Raw genomic sequence first — 17,947 nt, 5'->3', positions numbered from 1 at the left:
TATGACAGGAGTACAAAACTTCATATAACAAATATTCTTGCACAAATTTGAACCTCGTTCAGATCAAGCTTTTAGGGGAGGATCAAATCACTTAGCTAAAGCCAATACATAGGATGGAGAAATAAGTCTAACCACAGGGGAGAATGAAATCAACCAAACAGGAAATAGAGAAATCCCTCAGCAATTTCAAGGAAAATGAGAAACAGGAAAATTATAGATTAGAACCCACTTGAGAGATATGCTAGCTGCAATGTGTGAACTTAGTCTGGATCCTGATTTCAACCCCAAAACTGCTTAAAAGTGTATTTTTGTGACAATCAGGGAATTATTTTGTAACCCTAAAAAAAATGAATATTCCAATTGTATTTGAAAGAGACCTTGTCATTTCACTAATGAAAGGTTAAGCTACGTAGGATTGCCTTCAAAATGATCCCGAAGTGGGGGAGGGGAAGAGGTGGAGATGAAAGTTGCAACAACAGTGACTCTGAGTTGATAATTCTGGAGATGGGTGACTGATACAGACAGGCTGGCTGTGCTGTTCTCTCTACTTCTGTACGTGTTTGAATCTTTCCATAAAATGTGAAACAAACAAAAAGACTTCAGTGATTTAAAACCCTCACTTGGAAGGTTAAGAGGTTTGCCCAAGTAGGTGGGCATCTGAATGGGGCACTGAGATTAGGAAGATCAGGCACCTGGCTCCAGGCCGACCTGGGGCTACCTTGACCCTTCTCTTCTCCTCACCATCCACAGCCAGCCCATAACTGCATCCTGTCAGCTCCACTCCCCAAACGCATTCTCCCTGGCTCCCACCATCTCTCATCTGGCCCACTCCAAGAGCCTCCGACCAGGCCTCCCTGCTTCCTGGGTCCCTGCAATTCATTCTCCACATTATCTTTGCAAATTGTGAGAGAAAATTACCTTAGTGCTTAAACTATCATGACTGCTTCTCACTGCACTTAGAGTCTACACTACTTTCCGTGCTCCTGATGCCCTTCTAAACCTCACGTCTCATCACTCTCACCAGCGTTGGCTCCAGTATCTCCTCAAACCTGCTGAGCACATTTGTGCCTCGGGGCAATGGACAAGCTGCCTCTATTCCTGGGGTGACTTATCCCAGATCCTCAAAGACCAGCCTCCTTATCACCATCTCAGCTCACATGTAACCTTCTCAAAGATAGCTTTCTTGACTCCATTTCCCCCAAGTCTCCCATCTCAACACTGTATTATTTCCTTCATTTCAATCTGAAATTGTTTCCTTATTAGCCCGATTATTTTTGTTTGCTCAGTTGTCCTTGGCCTCCCTCCTCCCAGCAGCCTTGCAAAAACAGCATAAGCTCCCGGGGAGCAGCCGGCGCTGATGCTCTGAGAATACACATGCTGAGCGCGACATTACAGTCACGTGGTGTAGTGAAACGGTGTCGAACAGCAGATAGAGCTAAGCAGTGAGAATACTTCTCTTATTTTATAATTTAAGTGAAACCTAACATTTACTCCTGTTTAATGAAGAATTTGGTAGGTCTTTGTTCCCAGTTCCTGGACGGCAACCCCTAAAGCCTTGAATTTCCCAAGATAGGAGTGTCTTTACTATTCATGGTGGACCCTTGGATGGCTTGTGTTCATGAGATAACTCAGGATGGGGACTGGCCAGCCAGAGACACCAACCATGTGATTAGAGGAGTGGGGCTTTGAGCTTTGTGACAAGTGACTGACCATCAGGAGAGGTAGGGGCTCAAATGTTAGGGCTTTGACTTACAGTTAGTGTTTGGGGTAGCCATGTCAGTAGTGACCCAATAAATCATGTCTTTGTAATAAAGTCTCCAGTAAAAACTTGGGGCAACAAAGCTCAGAGCTCCTGTGAGCTTCCTGGTTGGTAACACTCTTGGAGGACTGTCACACTCAGAAGCCATGAGGGCAACCCTGAGCCCTTCCCACTGGAGTGCTCTCCACAACAGCTCACCTGATGAGATCTAAGGGCTGCTTCTTGTCTATGCTTCGAGGAGGAGCACATTCCCTGTACAGAAGGCCCTGTTCGCTGGGGCAGCTGAGGTCCTCTGATGGAGGCTGAAGTTGCACTGGGAAGCAGAAGCAAACAGGTGAGCGTCACTGTCACCACGTGTTCACATGTTCTGCTAATAAAATGTGGTGCTAACACTTTGTGGTCATTTGTAAATAAGGGGCCCTCCTTTGCCAGAAGGGATGGAGGTACCATATAATTTTTCATAATTCTCACCGAGGATTAATACTAACCCCTTGAGGGTCATTTGCAAACGTGGCTGGAAAGGAACACTTGGATGTTACAGTCCTGGGACCACCGTGGGTACCTGGTGAGGGCCTTGCAGATGCTTAATGTCCTACAACCGGGCCAGTCTTCCACAGCAAAAAAAACTACGCCACCCAAGTGCCCAAACTGCTTCAGTGGAGGCAGCAGCCCCCTCCTTGGACACCCAGAGGAACCTGGACTCTGGCTGTTTAGGGGCAGGGTCAATTCTAAAACCCAGGCTTTTTTGTCCCCACAATTCAGTAGTTATTCGGTGACAGCACATGGAATATAAACAATAAAGAAACTTGACATGATGTTATATATTTAGCTTACTCAAGAAACAAAATTTAAATCCAGTCATTCTCCTTCCCACCTGACCTACTTTCCTTTCTCCTGTACTAGAACCAGATTATTACCCACCCAGCCTTAGCATGGGTCCTGACTCCACTTACCTCCCTCCCAAACACCACATGAGATGATTCCTCAGCCTGGATGTGGAACCAGCAATTACAACAGGCTTTAGTGGAAAAGAAATGGTTGTGTGCAGATGCCAACTAAACACTGTAGAATCCTGGTGTCCCACATTAGTAATCATGACAGCTGTTTGCAAGTGTCCCCAAAGTTCATTTCAGACTCTCACTGCTAATTTTGCTGGGATATAAATATAAAACATGTGGACTGCTGGGCTGGACTGCTATGCTGAGTCTCTGATCCAGGAAGCTCAGTGTCTGCTCCCTGCAACCAGCTCCCTGTTCTGTTCATGCATGTGCATCAAGCAGCTGTTTAGTGTCCATTTTAGTATCTTAGACAGTGCATTTCAGTATGGTCTTCATCCACAAATACGTGTACCACACAGTAGTAATGATCAATCTCAGTCTTTGCTTTCTTTTGTCTTAGAGAGTCAGATAAACGGATAGCAACGTAACAAAGTCATAGAGCGCTATAATATAGTATTTCCTTTATTTCAATGACAGGATTTATTTAAAGAGCTTAGATATAACATCTTTGCATTTATGGCATCATTTAGCGTCTGAAGCTCTTACATTTTACAAACTTCATTTCATGCGAGATGTTGTCAGTTAGAGAAGTGCTTCTGAATTTGAGGGGTTGCTGTCATCTCAGATGGAGTCCCTAAAAAATGTCAAAACTCTGCAGTATTGTCATCATGACAAGAACTCAGACAGATGAAATTTGGAAAGCCCTGTGATTTACTAGTGCACAGACAGAAAATGGTATTTCAGAGGGAAAAAGCCTGAATTACAGAAAATGATAAATGAAATGGTCTAACATGCATTTCCCTTACAAAGAACTAATACTTCTTTGGTTGATAATAACATCTGTCAGTAATTATGAAAAGAGCTGGCAAATGCATAGTACTTACTATTAGCCAGGGCTGTTCTAAAATTCAAACAGATTCATTAATCCCCATAGCATCTCTACGAGGTGGGTACTATTATTATCCCCATTTTATTGATGAGGAACTTGATAAACACAGAGGCTAAATGACTTTTACAAGGTAGACAGCGAGAAACCAGCACAAGTGTTCCAGCCTGAGTCTATGCTCTTGGCCACTTCTACCTTTTTTTTTTTTTTTTTGGTGGCAGGGAGATAATAAGGTAATTCTGGTGGGGGGTGGGGAGGTAATTAGGGTTATTTGTCTATTTTAGAGGAGGTGTTGGGGGCTGAACCCAGGACTTTATGCGTGCTAAGCATGCGCCCCATCACTTGAGCTGTACCCTCACCTCTCGAGTCTATGCTCTTAGCTGCTAATCCACACTGCCCCACATGGTAACTCTGGGGGAACTACAGTTCATTCATTCACCCACTTGTTAAACTCAGCCTTCCTGGTGCCTGGGATTCAGCAGTGAACAAGACAACATGGTTCCTGCCCTAAATGGGCTTGTCGACTCCTGACATATTATCTTCATTTTACCCAGGAAGTAACAAGGTCAAGAAGACTCACCTTTTCCTGTTAACACCGGAGGATACATGAAGTGCTTTATTTCATTTCTGCCATTTGACTTACACCATGGGAAGGGAAAGCTGCCTTGCAGATCCCGGAGCTCACAAGCCAGTTAATCCTGAATTTTTTTTTAAAACTGTCCCTTACTTGATACTTGATCTGAGAAAGGATGAAGTAAACCTAAATAGATTCTAAGAAAGCGTGTGGTTTATACAGGGTAAATAACCAGCCACTGTTTACTATCCTAACAGGAATCTGTAGGCATATTTCTTTTCTTTCTCTTTTTTCATTTTTATGGGCAGCTTTTAAAAACCAAACCAAACCAACAAAACCAAATCACTTATAATTCAACAGCAGGTTCTAAATCACCCCCAAGACAGCAGCTAAACTCGGTTTAGACTTACAGTGAGGCTCCTGGTGGTTGGATTGATGAATGTATCTCTATCCTGAATATAAAAGTCGTTCACGCAGCTCTTCTCAAATAGGGCAATGAAAAACTCTTGTTCCGGTTGTTGATACTTTCATCCACTTGGAGGACTTTCATAAAACAGCTGAAGGTATCAAAGGCTGAGGACACGGTTTTCAGATGATTGGGATTCAGAGGCAATTTTATGTACAGTATCTCAGCGTATGTACAGAGCACCTCCCACAGGGTGTGTACATTTGCAAATACAAGCTTGTCATCCAAAACCTATATTGGGAGAATGAAAACACAAACCAGGAAACTATTTTCACATTTTTAGTACACAGATTTTTCTTACATTCCTGGTAGTTAAAGCACTTGTGCAAACACACACAGATATGACACTGGTAAAAGTGAAGATATAATGAAAATAGATTTGCAAACCATCATACATTTTTGCCTTAAAGTTAATTTCTTTGTTGAAATTACTGAAAAGTTATTTAAAATCCTTACAATTCATTCATAAAATAACCAATGTTTTAGATGAAGAAAAGTAAACTTGTTAACTTTTAGTCCAAATTAGTAACTAAAAATAGAAACACGAAAAAATTCTTTGCAGGGGCATTGTAATGACAATTTTTTAAATTTCTTAAACCTAGGACTATTTACATATCTGTTCAATATAATGTTAAACAGCCATTAAAAGGGATTTAAAAGAATTATATTTATTAATATGGAATATATAATAAAAGGAAAAAGAAAAAAATGTGAAATAATAATTTTCATTTTTGGAAGGGAAAAATATCTACATTTGAACAAAAAAATGTTTAGAAGGATTTTAAGATTCTTTATGTATAACTAAGGTACAGATGATTTTTAATTCCACTGTTTTTAATTCCATTGGATTTTAATTCCAATGTTCTTTCATTTTCAATTTTGGGGGAAATTTTTATAATAAAAAAACTTTAAAATTGTTCTTGCATAAATACACTAATAGATATATTTATGACTACATTCTCTTGCTATTAAAAAAGATCTCCTAGCTTTGGATCTGAAACATACATTCCATAATGCAGATTCTGACTGACTCGCCTCCCAGTCCAGAGCGAAGGCACGGCTAGGGTGACATGTTTCAAATATCATTCCAGGGAACATGCAGGCTCCCAGCCAACGGCTGCAAAGGGACTGACACTGATCTGCTTGCTCCCAGCTGCAGACCATCACAGATGAGTTTAGATTCATAGGCTCAAGTTTTCTCTGTCAAAAGAAATCAGAAAATGTTAGACTTTTACTTTCACCACGGGAACAAGAAGTTGTTTGATTTTCTTTTATTAAAAAAAAAACAACAAACCAATTTGAACCTGAAGAAAAGACATTTGCTCAAAATACCACAGTAGCAATGAAGGTGCTCTGGCTGGCAGGGACTTGTTGGATTCCTGTGAGTGCTGGACTCCTCACATGGAATTCCCTTGGCACTCCAGAAGGCCTGTGGTTGTCCCCATGGGTTTGTGGCCATATGTGGTGCACAAAAGTCTCTGGCTTTGCCACAATTTCAAAGCCTTTTTTGGCTTATGAAAGGCTTTGCACTCAAATGGAGTTTTCTTGAGTCCACTCACTGATGTCATTCACCAGAGTTATAGTCCAGATCTGACATTCTAGACTCTTAAAATCTTGCAGACATTCAAATGGTTCAGGTTTGGATGTGTATTCACCTCTGCAGGCCTGGACCAAATTCCATAAAGCCACCCGGACAAGTTCAGCAAAATGCAAAGACATTTTTCTTTCTGCAAGACTGAAATGTCTGTGAAGCTATAAAAACTTCTGCATCTACAAAAATAGGGAACCAACTCATCAATAACATATCTATCAATAATGCATGGACATTTGAAAAAATACTGTATTTACTCCTATTAAATTCTATCTGGCTTTTGCCAAATTGTGTCCTAAACTGTAAGGAAAGTATATAAATGTAGAGAATTTTTGACCTTTTAAGAGAAAAAGGAACCCTCCTACTCGGTTGGTGGGAATGTAAATGTTGCAGCCACCATGGAGGACAGTATAGAGTTTCCTTAAAAAACTGAAAATATACTTCCGTGTGATCCAGCAATCCCATTCATGGGTATATGTCTGGAGAAAAATATAATTCAAAAAGACACATGCACCCCAGTGTTCACAGCAGCACTATTTACAATAGCCAACACACTGAAACAACCCAAATGTTCACTGGCAGATGACTGGATAAAGAAGTTGTGGTATATTATATATATATGTATATTTACATATATACACGCATATACACACACATATATACACATGAACACACACACACAATGGAATACTGCTCAGCCATTAAAAAATTAAATAATGTCTTTTGCAATAACATGGATGGACCTACAGGGTATTATGCTAAGTGAAATATGTCAGAGAAAGAAAAACAAATATTCTATTTATTAACTTATATGTATATCTAAAAAATAAAACAAATTAATTACTATAATAAAACAGAAATAGACTCACAGGTACACAGAACAGACTGGTGGTTACCAATGGGGAGAAGGAGGAGAGGGAGGCAGGAAGGGGGTAAGGGATTGAGAGGTAAAAAGTACTATGTATAAAATGGATAGGTTATAGGGCTGTATCATACAGCACAGGGAAATATAGCCATTATTTTATGGTGACATTAAATGGAATATAATATATAAAGATGTTGAGCCTCTGTGTTGTACACCTGAAAATAATATGATGGAAATCAACTACTCAATTATAAAATACTTAATCAAAGTTTTTTTCATATTATTTGCAATAAGTTAGAAGCCAGCACTGTCAATAGAAACATAGTGCAAGTCACAATTTTCCAGTAATCCCATTTAGACAATAAAAAGGAACAAGTGTACTTAATTCCAGGAATAATTATATTTATCCCAAAATATCCAATATACTATCATTTCAAAAGTGATTAACACTTTGAAAACTTTTAATAAATATTTTACATTATTATTGTTGTACGAAGTCTTGAAAATCTATTATGTATTTTCCACTTATAGAACATCTCAATTCACAATAGTCACATGTGGCTGGTGGCTACCATACTAGACAGAGCAGATTACACCATTCACACTTCTGATAAATTACCTGCTCTTATTTATTTAAAAAACTTCCAGAAAAGGCTTTAGATATTCCCTATATCTAACAAAGCAACCTTGACGGGTGAGGAATATCTTCATTATAAAGTGAAAAATAAAGGTAAGAGAGCCATGGTTACATGTAAGTTAATGTAACAATTCCTTCTTAATTCATTCAGGACTTTACAATCTTTCTTCATATTCCAAGGATTCACTGTCACTGTGCAATGTTTTTCACTATAATCATCTTTGGAATTGAGAGGCTTCTGATGACCCTGCTTTGTGCATCTGTACATAAAAGAAAATAACAAAACAGAGAAAAAGACCTTATTAAAGATAATTTAGGGGGGTATAGCTCAAGTGAAAGATCATATTCTTAGCATGCACAAGGGCCTGGGTTCAATCCCCAGAACTTCTTATAAAAATAAAATAAATAAAAACATAATTACCACCCCCTGCAAAAAATTAATTAATTACTTTAATTAAAATTTAAAAAAAGATAATTTAGAGAAGCCTTATCAGGCTACAAGAGCTACAATGAATGCCCCTCCCCCATTAATTTAGAAGAAGTTTCACAATATTTCCCAACATAAAGGCTAAAATATAATTCGGAACACTTCCTGATGGTCAGCATCATTTTAACAAAAATGTAGATAATTACTTCTCTGGTGTCAAAGCTCTGTCAGAGATGGGCACAGAAAATTTAGTAAAAATTATTTTGCAACTACCTTTGAAAGAAATGCTGAGAAATGATCTTTTCTGTTGGAAATTAGCCTGCTTTTATATTCTGCAGTAGGCATACGTGTTTACAAACCAGGCAGGAACTGGATCATATTTTACACATACTTTAGAAACTGATTTGAATTTTGCTCTCTACCTGCAAGGCTATTTCTTAGGTAATAACATAAGCTGGCCACTATACTAAATTTTGTTTCCCTGTTTGCTTAATCCTCACAACTCTGTAAGCTCCTATTATTACACCCATATAACAGACATAGAGCTTGAGACAGAAAATAATTTGGGTAACTTGGTAAATGGTGGAGCTGGGTAATATCGCAGCCAGTCTGACACTCAAGTCCATTCTTCTCACCAATGTCTGATACTGCTGCCTACATTCAGCAATGACTCCTGATTTCATATTTAAGTGTGTCATTTCTAAAAGTGCAAAGCTATATTAGTACTGCTGTGTAAATTATTCTTTTCAGATGTGATTGCCAAAAAAACAAAAACAAATAAAATCAGGGTGCCACTGAGGGGAGGGCGAACTGCATAAGGATGGACACAATGGGACTTTATGAGGACACAGTTGCACAACTCTAGAAATAGTTAAAATGGCTGACTTGTACAATTATAATATGTGAATTGTATGGCCTGTAAATTACACCTTAATACAGCTATTAAATTAAGAAACTGAGATACCAAATTAAGACTAAAACACATATATATATATCATACATAGTACAACAGGCAAATATCATTATTTACTGCACCATTTTCCTTCATGCAGCTTCCTTTCCTCACCTGTTAATGAAAGGATGATTCATTTTTAAAATAGCCTTTTAATTTATTCAGCAAATAATTTTTGACGGCCTACAATGTACCCAGGACTACTCTAGGCACTTGGAATAGATCAATAAACAAAACAAAAGTCCTGTCCTCACGGAGCTTGGTTGGAGTCTAGCTGGGGTGGGGGGTGGAGATGACAATACACACAACAGAGCAGCAGAGGAGGTGGCATGCTAGGAAAGAGGAACCATGGAAAAAAGTAAAAAGGGCAAAGTAAAGAGAGTTGAGGGTATAGGATGAGGGTGATGTTGTATTAAATACCAGAGCAGGGCACACTGTGAACTGAGGTTAGAATTAAGACTAGGAGGTGAGAAGTCCCAGGAGGACGGAATAACCATCACCAAGGCCAGCGTGACCTCGCATGTTCCAGAATGGGGGCACAGCTGGAGCTGCGGAGAAGGGTCAGTGCAGATCCTGTATGGCCTTGGAGGACATTGTAAGGACTGTGGCTTTTACCCGGAGTGAAATGGGGAGGCACTGCAGAAGGACGACACAATCTAACTTAGGTTTTCAAGGCTCACTTGACTGCGGGGTGAGAATAGTGCAAACGGGTCAGAGAAGAAAGGTGGGAAGCTACTGAGAAGGGCTATGCAGGAGGAGAGGACAGTGGCTCAGGGCAGGGAAGCAGCAGTGGAAGCAGGAGCCATGGTGAGAAGTGGCTGGGCTCTGGATATGTTTTAAAGGCAGTGTCAAACCAGATCTATTGACAGAATTTATGTGGTATGTCAGTGAAAGTCAGAATAACTCCAAGATTTTTGACCCAAGCAGCTGGAAGGATTAAGTTTCCACTAACTGAATGGGGGAGGCTGCATAAAGAACCAGTTTGGGGGGTAGGAGGACCAAGAGCTCAGTTTATACACATGTTGGTTTTAAGATATCAGAGTTCCAAGTGAAGATGCCAAATCAGCAGAATATTATAAGAGTCCAGAGTTTGAGAGAAAAAGTCTAACGGGAGACAGAAATGTGGGAATCATGGGTCACACAGGTGGTACAGGAAGACATGAAACCCAGGTACTCAAACATTAAGATACCCTGGCATTAACCATAGAAGTTATCCTTGAGGGCTTGCCTACTAGGTGAGGATATCAGTCCTATTTCCCGACCACCCGAGTTTTAAAAAGGAACTTACAAATGAATTCGTGCAAGACACTGCCTCCAGTGTGTGGGATCAGAGCTGTAGTCAGAGAATGGGATGGTGCACGCTACTCCCTATGGCACATTGTGTGTGTGTGTGTGTGTGTGTGTGTACGCATATTTGTGTGAGCAGGGGGATGAGTTACACCTGTCTTAAGAAAAAGAGGTAGAAATTCTAGAAGCCGAAAGATGAAAGAATATCCAGATCTGGTAGAGGGAACAGGGGAAACACTGTGTACTGTAAGACATATCCCCATAATGCCATTTCCCACCATTCTTTTATCAGGAACACAGTTGGAACCTGGGGAATTATGTAGATACGTGTGATGTACATAAATTTTCTGACTATGTAACACTAAATATCTACATATGTAGCAAGTTAATGATATTTATATCTCCTTCAAGTTTAATAACAAGTTCTCAACAGAAGGAAAATAAAATATTGAGGACTGGTAGAATTATCCTTGAAGGCCTTTCAATGCTCAGAATGGAAGCAAAAGCGGCTTCACCCCACAAAGTATGTCATTAAGAGTCAAGAATGTTTTTTATTTGCTTAAGAAATTGAGAGTTACAACTTCCTGCTTTAAAGAGTTAACTTTAAGACAGATACCATACTATAAACAACATCTATACTGGTGCTTTCTTAAAGCTATTTTTAGTTCCTGCTTGTTCTGATGTACTCCAGAAACTCTGCAAAGAAAACCTTCTATTCAAAGGCTTAAAGGAATAAAAAAAGAAATAACACCGCATTCTTTTAAGTGTTCTCTGTACTGAAAGTCATTTGCAAATGCAGCACTCTGCCACATATCTACATTTTTAACAATAAAGACTTTTGTGCAATTTTTCAATTGCTATGTGACTTTGCGTCAGTCTCTCACTCAGAAGCAGAATGGAGTACCAGAAAATGACACATCATGTCTAAAACTACAGATGTGGAATATGAACTTACACCAGGAAACAGCTAAGTGGGAGGGTAAGGTTTAGCTTTTAAGTTACCGTAAGTGCAGTTACACTTTCTCCCTGCTTCCCCTGTGAAGTGAAGAACTAGTCTTTTCCAGGAAAGCTCTCATTCTGAGTACTGTTTTCTTTAAAATATTTGGAGATTCTTTTTTAAGGTTCTTTCACTTTTAAGTCTTTCCCCAACTCTACATCCCATAACAAGTGTTAAAATTATCCAATAGCCTATTGTTACAGAATATACTCTACAAAAGCTGAGGTTTCCCAGGGCTTGGATCCCACAACTCTGCTACCAGATAATCCTAAATCCTTCCTTCCATAACTGACTCTTCTACCAATTCCCAGCTGCGGGCAAATTCGGCTTCTCAGCCCAGTTAACTTTCTAACTCTGCCTACGAACACTCTACTGCCAGTAAGGGAAATCTAAGGGAGCCAACAAAGCCCCTAGTGAGGGTTGCCTCCTTCAAACAATCAAGAGGCCATCACCAAGCAAATATTTAAACCTACTGCAAAACTTCCGAAGACATCTTACAAACAATATAGTTTATATAGATTCATACTATTTGCTCTGGAATAGTGATTTCCAATGGAGGGAACAAAGGACCACATGACCCAAGCAATTATTTAAAACTGCACATAACTATCCCTCTTCACGTGAGGATTCAGGTAAGCCTGTCTTATAGGTCTAGGTGTAACAGAATGGCAGCACCCCTAGCAGTAGGGTGAAAAGCAGCGAGGTAGACTTTTAGTGAAAGGGAGTGATGTAATAGGACCCACCGCCCACTTACCTCCCACCACAGGACAATCATCTCAGATCGAGAACAAACACTTTGGGAAACAGAGGTTGTTTATGTTTTTATGGTATCTGGTGGAAATAATGCCCTGAGTCACGTGAAGTTGTGGCTGCAAAATTGAACAGGAGACCAGACATTTTCACATTCAGGACACAAATAATCAGCCCCCGAGTGGTCACCATATCTGCTCTCCCCTTTGCCTGTTCACCCCAAAATCTGCAGGACTCTCCTTCTTGCAGTGACACCCACCATTTCTCACAAATTCCTGCCAAGTTCACGTCAGCAGCTGGTGGTGTCAAAGTCAACATTTGTACTGCTCTGAAGTCTCTCCATTACTTTATATCCTTCTATTTTCTCTGTTGTCTTCCTAGCTACCCTTGCATTCAGAAGCTGGTTAACGCACTAACATTGACTCTGTAATCAGTCCAGGATATAGGAAGCAGAGATTCAACTGTAACCAGTCCCAGAATACTTGTCATGCCACTCTAGTGTCCCAACAAAATACTCTGGCATCCCTCATCTCACCCAAAGAACCACTGAATTACTTAGAGGTTGTAAAAGTAGAGGGTTTCTCTACTGGGAAACACTGGCTTGTGGTAGAGTCTTGATTTCAGTTTTTGCAACTAGTTACAGGCAAAAAGACATGGTCCACAAATTTTATTCAAGCGTTTGGAATTTAAACTTTTATTAGATACAGAGCCGGCGGACTAACCGTAATCTATGAACATATGGTCATATTATAAAATAATGTCCATGTCTGCCTTACAGCCATGTAAGAACTTGAATTACACCTGCATCCTGTAGGCCTTTAGAATTGGATGTGAAGCATCCTGTGTTAAAAACCTCCTATCCAGTCCCAGAACACCTTAAAGACAACATCACATTAATGCCACTGAATACATTAGTATAGAACTTGTATGGTTAAGTTACATCTCCAATTTCCCAGAGCTGGAAAGCAGATGCCTAGAAAGGCTGGAAAAGCCCAACTACCAAAACAGCTCAAAAGTTGAAGCAGACTCCTGCACCTCCCAGGGCGGAAGGCGGAGGGTGGAGGGGGCATTGCCAACCACACTGTCCTCCCCCAGGACGTGGCATGTGGGGAAGCAGGCAGGAGTGGGTGGCTGGGACTCAGAGGTGGAGAGGTGATGAAAGCAGGAGTGGAACTGCTCTGGTCCTAGAACAACAGAGCTGTAAAAAGCTCGGCTTCAGTTCAACCCGCTTTGTCTCCCACTTCCCCTCCCACCTAAGTGACAAACAGAGCACAGTCAGGCACTTTCTGCCCATGACGGTGACTACTAGCAGGAAAGGGACCAGGATAAAAGCATGTCCTACAAAAGATCAGACTGATTTTAAAGACTGTGTTATAATCAATGAACAGCAGTGTCAGAGAGGGACACTTGTGAGGTGCTCAAATAGGGAGGAAGAGGCTGAGGATCCATTTCCAGCACTTCCATGTCTTTTATCACTCCTATTTCTGACCTTTCCTTTGCCACGTTTTGTAGCACTGCCATCACTGGCAGGTAAAGGGGCAGCAATGAGACTTGGCCGTTTGGCTGATGGGGCTACATTTCCCAGCACTGGAATGAAAAGGCACTGGAAGAGGAGCAGCTGGAAGATGTGAACCGCGGTCCTGGCCTGTGCCAAACACTAACCAGGTGACCCTGGTTTAGGCTGTTAGCCTCTCTGGGCTTCCAGCTGTTTACTTATAAAAGAAGGTTTTGTCATTGCACAAATATATCCAATATGAAATGTAACGTGAAAGTCAAACATAATGTCAACTCACCTGCTTGCCTCAGGGAACAGTAAAAGCACTGAACACTATGTGAATGTAAACACAGAGTTAAGAAAACTGTTGAGGTAAAGCGCTAAACTGAACATGGAGATAAAGTTTTATGGATTTTCTTGGCTTTCTTTTTTAATTGCAACACTGAATTAATAGTTATTAGCTATACTCCAAACCACCACCCCTGCGAATAAAGTAGGTTAGCACTGCCTGGATGCCTGCTATTGCCCGATGCTAAGCAGGGTGAAGGTATAAAGGAGGCTGAACAAGGGAGTCTTCTCCAGTTACCAGCTAAGTGAGGAGACACATTGGAAACCAACCGGCAATGGTACCAAGTCAGTACTCAAAGACTAGATTACAGGCTACCGATCATGAACAGTGCAGAAATACAAAGAGGAGCTAGAAGTATTTGGAGTAAATAGGGAAGAATCAATGAAGGGGATGGGGCTCCAACTAGTTCTCAGGGCAATTCTAAGCTGTTTTAACTGAGGACTGGATAGGAAAAGACTGGTGACTCCTGGATTTTAATAAGGCACAGGTTACCCTAGGAGGCTAAGTCACATAATGATTGGAACAAATAAGGTAAGGCCAAAGTGATTAAGGGTCGAGACTACCTGGCTGAGATCTGGTTGTGGTAAGTCTTTGACTTGACTCTAGATGTTGGAGGGTCAAAACTGAAGGTTGACTGAAAGGAGGGGAGAGAATATCCAAGAATTCAGCAGAAGGAAAAATTCTTGTATCAGGGATGAACGCTCTTCATCAGAGTATCAGCAATCAGAATAGACATTTGAAACCAAAAACATACAGTTCCAGAAGCCAAGAATATGTGGAGGGTGGTGAGAGAAATATAAATCAAAGACCATTCCAAGCCTTTGGGTATTCAAGACTAGAAGAATGATTATGCCACTGAATAAATGGATACGCTGCAAGAAAAATGATTATGAAATCAGCTTTAGACATGTTGAATCTGACATATGAGCTAAGAGTAGGTGTTCTCTAAGAAGCTCAAAATTCAAAACTGAAGCACAGATCTAGAGTACAGGCTTAAGATGCAGATGGACAAGACATGATAAATCTCCTAAAAGAAAACATACGCAAAACATTATCTGACATAAATCTTAGCAACGTTCTCCTAGGGCAATCTACCCAGGCAATGGAAATAAGAGAAAAAAACAAAAGGGACGTAATTAAACTCATAAATTTCTTCACAGCATAGGCAACCATAAGTAAAACAAAAGGAAACAACAACCTACGAATGGGAGAAAATATTTGCAAATGATACGACTAACAAAAAAGCCTTAATTTTCAGAATATATAAACAGCTCATACAACTTAAAAACAAAAAAAAAAACAACTCAATCCAAACATAGGCAGAAGACCTAAACAAGCATTTCTCCAATGAAGACACAAATGGCCAATAGGCACATGAAAAAATGCTCGATATCACTAACAAACAGAGAGATTCATATCAAAACTACAATGAGATATCAGCTCACACCAGTCAGAATGGCCATCGCTCAGAAGTTCATGAATGATAAATGCTAGAGAGGCTGTAGAGGGAAGGGTACCCTCTTACACTGCTGGTGGGAATCCAGTTTGGTGTAGTCATTATGGAAAGCATGGAAATCCCTCAAAAAACTAAAAGTATACTTACCCTATGACCCAGAAATCCCACATCTGGGTATATAACTGGAAAGAACTCCAATGTGAAAAGATACCTGCACCCCAGTGTTCATAGCATCACTGTATACAGTAGCCGAGACATGGAGGCAAGCTAAATGTAGCAACAGATGACTGGATAAAGAAGTTGTGGCATATTTATAGACTGGAATATTACTCTACCATGAATAGGACAAAATAAAACCATTTGCAGCAACATGGGTGGAGCTAGAGATCGTCATTCTAAGTGAAAGCAGCCAGAAACAGAAAAATACCAAATGATATCACTCATATGTGCAATCTAAAAAAATAGAGAAAAAGACACTGTGAACTCATCTACAAAACAGAAACAGACTTGCAGACTTAGTCAACAATCTTAAGGTTACCAGGGAAAGGGGATGGCAAGGGATATATTTGGGAGTTTGAGATTTACAGATGTTAGCCACTATATATAAAAATAGATTTTAAATAAAGTTTCTTCTGTATAGCAGAGAAACCTATGTTCATTATCCAGCAATAACCTATAATGAAAAAGCCTATACAGCCACCAACTGAGGAAGCAAGAGAAGAAAGGAGAGTTAGTTATGCTGGGCTAGAGCCCACTTCCAAAATCATTGTCAGCCACTGAGGCTGCCCCGAGGGCACTGAGCACTCCTCCCAGGGACAGAATGACATGACATGCGTCCTGTGAACCTGGGGCAGCAGAGGCCGTCCACAGATCTGGCCCTGGGGGAGATGGGAGCAAGTCCACCTGATCCCCTTGGGGCAGCACCCCTCCCCGCAAACCCCGCCTCCTTACTGCACCGCTCCTGCCTCTCAGGAACCCACTGACTTGAAAACAAGTGATCCACGAACCTGGGGCAGCGGCAGGGAGATGGGCAGCGACCTGGCAGGCTGGTCGACTTGCCCCCTTCTCTCCCACGGCCTGTCCAGGGCTCGGCTTTTGCTGCTCCAGGCACGGTCCGCAGGTCAGCCTGCTTCTGGAAGGAGGGCACGGTGTGGTCGAAGGCAGTGGCGGGTTATGGGGTCTGCCCATGAGAGCCCGTGGATTGGCTTCAAACTCCCCAGCGCATGGCCTGAGATTGGCCTCTGCTGCCCCAGATTCGTGGATCTCAGGTTACAGGCCAGCCTGCTCCTGGAAGGCAGGTGCTGTGCTGTCAGGGAATGGCGGCGGCTGCGATGGCGGGACTGGGGCTGCCCTGTGAAAGCGCGGGGTTTGCGACCATTTCCCGCTGTTGCTGCAGCCATCCCAGCACACTGATCACACTGCGCCCACCTCCCAGGGGCAGCCTGACCTGTAACCTGAGTCACAAGAACCTGGGGATTTAGAGGCCGCCCCCAAGGTCAGGCCGCGGGGAAGATGGGAGCAAATCCAGGGGCTCTCATGGGGCAGCCCCCATTGCATCCGAGGCCCCGCGACCGCACCGCACCCGCCTCCCGGGAGCAGGTCATGGTCTGAGGGCCAGTCAGAGATGCTTCGGAGCCGTCCGGTGCCCTCCCACCTCCCGGGGCAGTACCTGCTCTCCTAAACCCGGGTATAAGCGGCGGCAAAAACGCGGTGTTCAGGAACTACTAATAGCGGGGTTACCACTAACCACAGCGGCGGCTGGGAACCGCCTCAGGGTCCTAACCGGATGCGCGGCCGTGACCTCACCTCCGCACCCCTCCCTGTGCGCCTCCTCAGTCGCACAGCACAGGCGTCACCCGCCGGCTTCGAGCAGCACGCCCCCACCAGCGCCCCCTTAACTGCCCGGGAGCGGCAGCCAAACCAAGGGCAAGCGGCGGCCCAGACCCCAGGCCGTGTTCCTCTTCCAGGAGCTGGTCCAGGAGCAACCGGCTGCCTCCAGCTTCCACTCGTTCTGGGCGGGTTCCGGCGTCCGCGCATCTGTCCGTCAGCGCGTGCGCGCCCCTCCTCCTCCTCCCTCCTGCAGCGCAAACTGCTCGGGTGGGTCTCCTGCTTTACCAGACCTGGCCACTGGGGCCGGGAGGAGCCAGGTGGTGCCCCTCCTGCTCGTCCCGCCGGGTCTCCATCCCCAGAGCCTTCACCCCGCCACCGACTGGGTCCTGGCACTGAACTAGAACCACGACTTCCCTGGGCCAGGCCACACCCCACCAGCCCCACTTCCCCTGCTCACCTTCCCCTCCCTGTTACTACCCTCCCACCCCTGGCCAGGCCCAGTCTCCCACCAGACCTTAAAGACAGGGCTTCTTCTCCTCACACCGAGGTCTGTGCCCTGACACTCCGTCCTGCTTGGTCCTAACCTATGGCCCCTACAAACTCATGCCTCACCAAAGGACCCCCAAAA

The 17,947-nt window shown here is 42.5% G+C and overlaps 1 long non-coding RNA gene across 5 annotated transcripts in view; it reads right to left on the bottom strand.

Moving 5' to 3' along the window:
- The window catches only part of LOC141578905 (uncharacterized), a 62,083-nt gene extending 44,624 nt beyond the window's left edge, over positions 1-17,459 (bottom strand). For 2 of the 5 annotated variants that reach the window (XR_012509780.1, XR_012509786.1), the window contains exons 1-4: positions 7,759-8,400; positions 5,689-5,883; positions 4,628-4,914; positions 1,958-2,072 (exon numbers count right to left, since the gene is read on the bottom strand). This is a non-coding gene — a long non-coding RNA (uncharacterized LOC141578905). Of the gene's footprint in view, positions 1-1,957; positions 2,073-4,627; positions 4,915-5,688; positions 5,884-5,977; positions 6,518-7,758; positions 8,401-17,295 lie in introns of those variants that run through there. The other 3 variants (XR_012509789.1, XR_012509787.1, XR_012509788.1) reach the window with 3 other exon arrangements.
- Between the last annotated feature and the right edge of the window lie 488 nt (positions 17,460-17,947).

This window comes from Camelus bactrianus, chromosome 1, assembly GCF_048773025.1.
Source record: "Camelus bactrianus isolate YW-2024 breed Bactrian camel chromosome 1, ASM4877302v1, whole genome shotgun sequence".
NCBI lineage: Eukaryota > Metazoa > Chordata > Mammalia > Artiodactyla > Camelidae > Camelus > Camelus bactrianus.
This window is presented reverse-complemented; position numbering and strand designations above follow the sequence as displayed.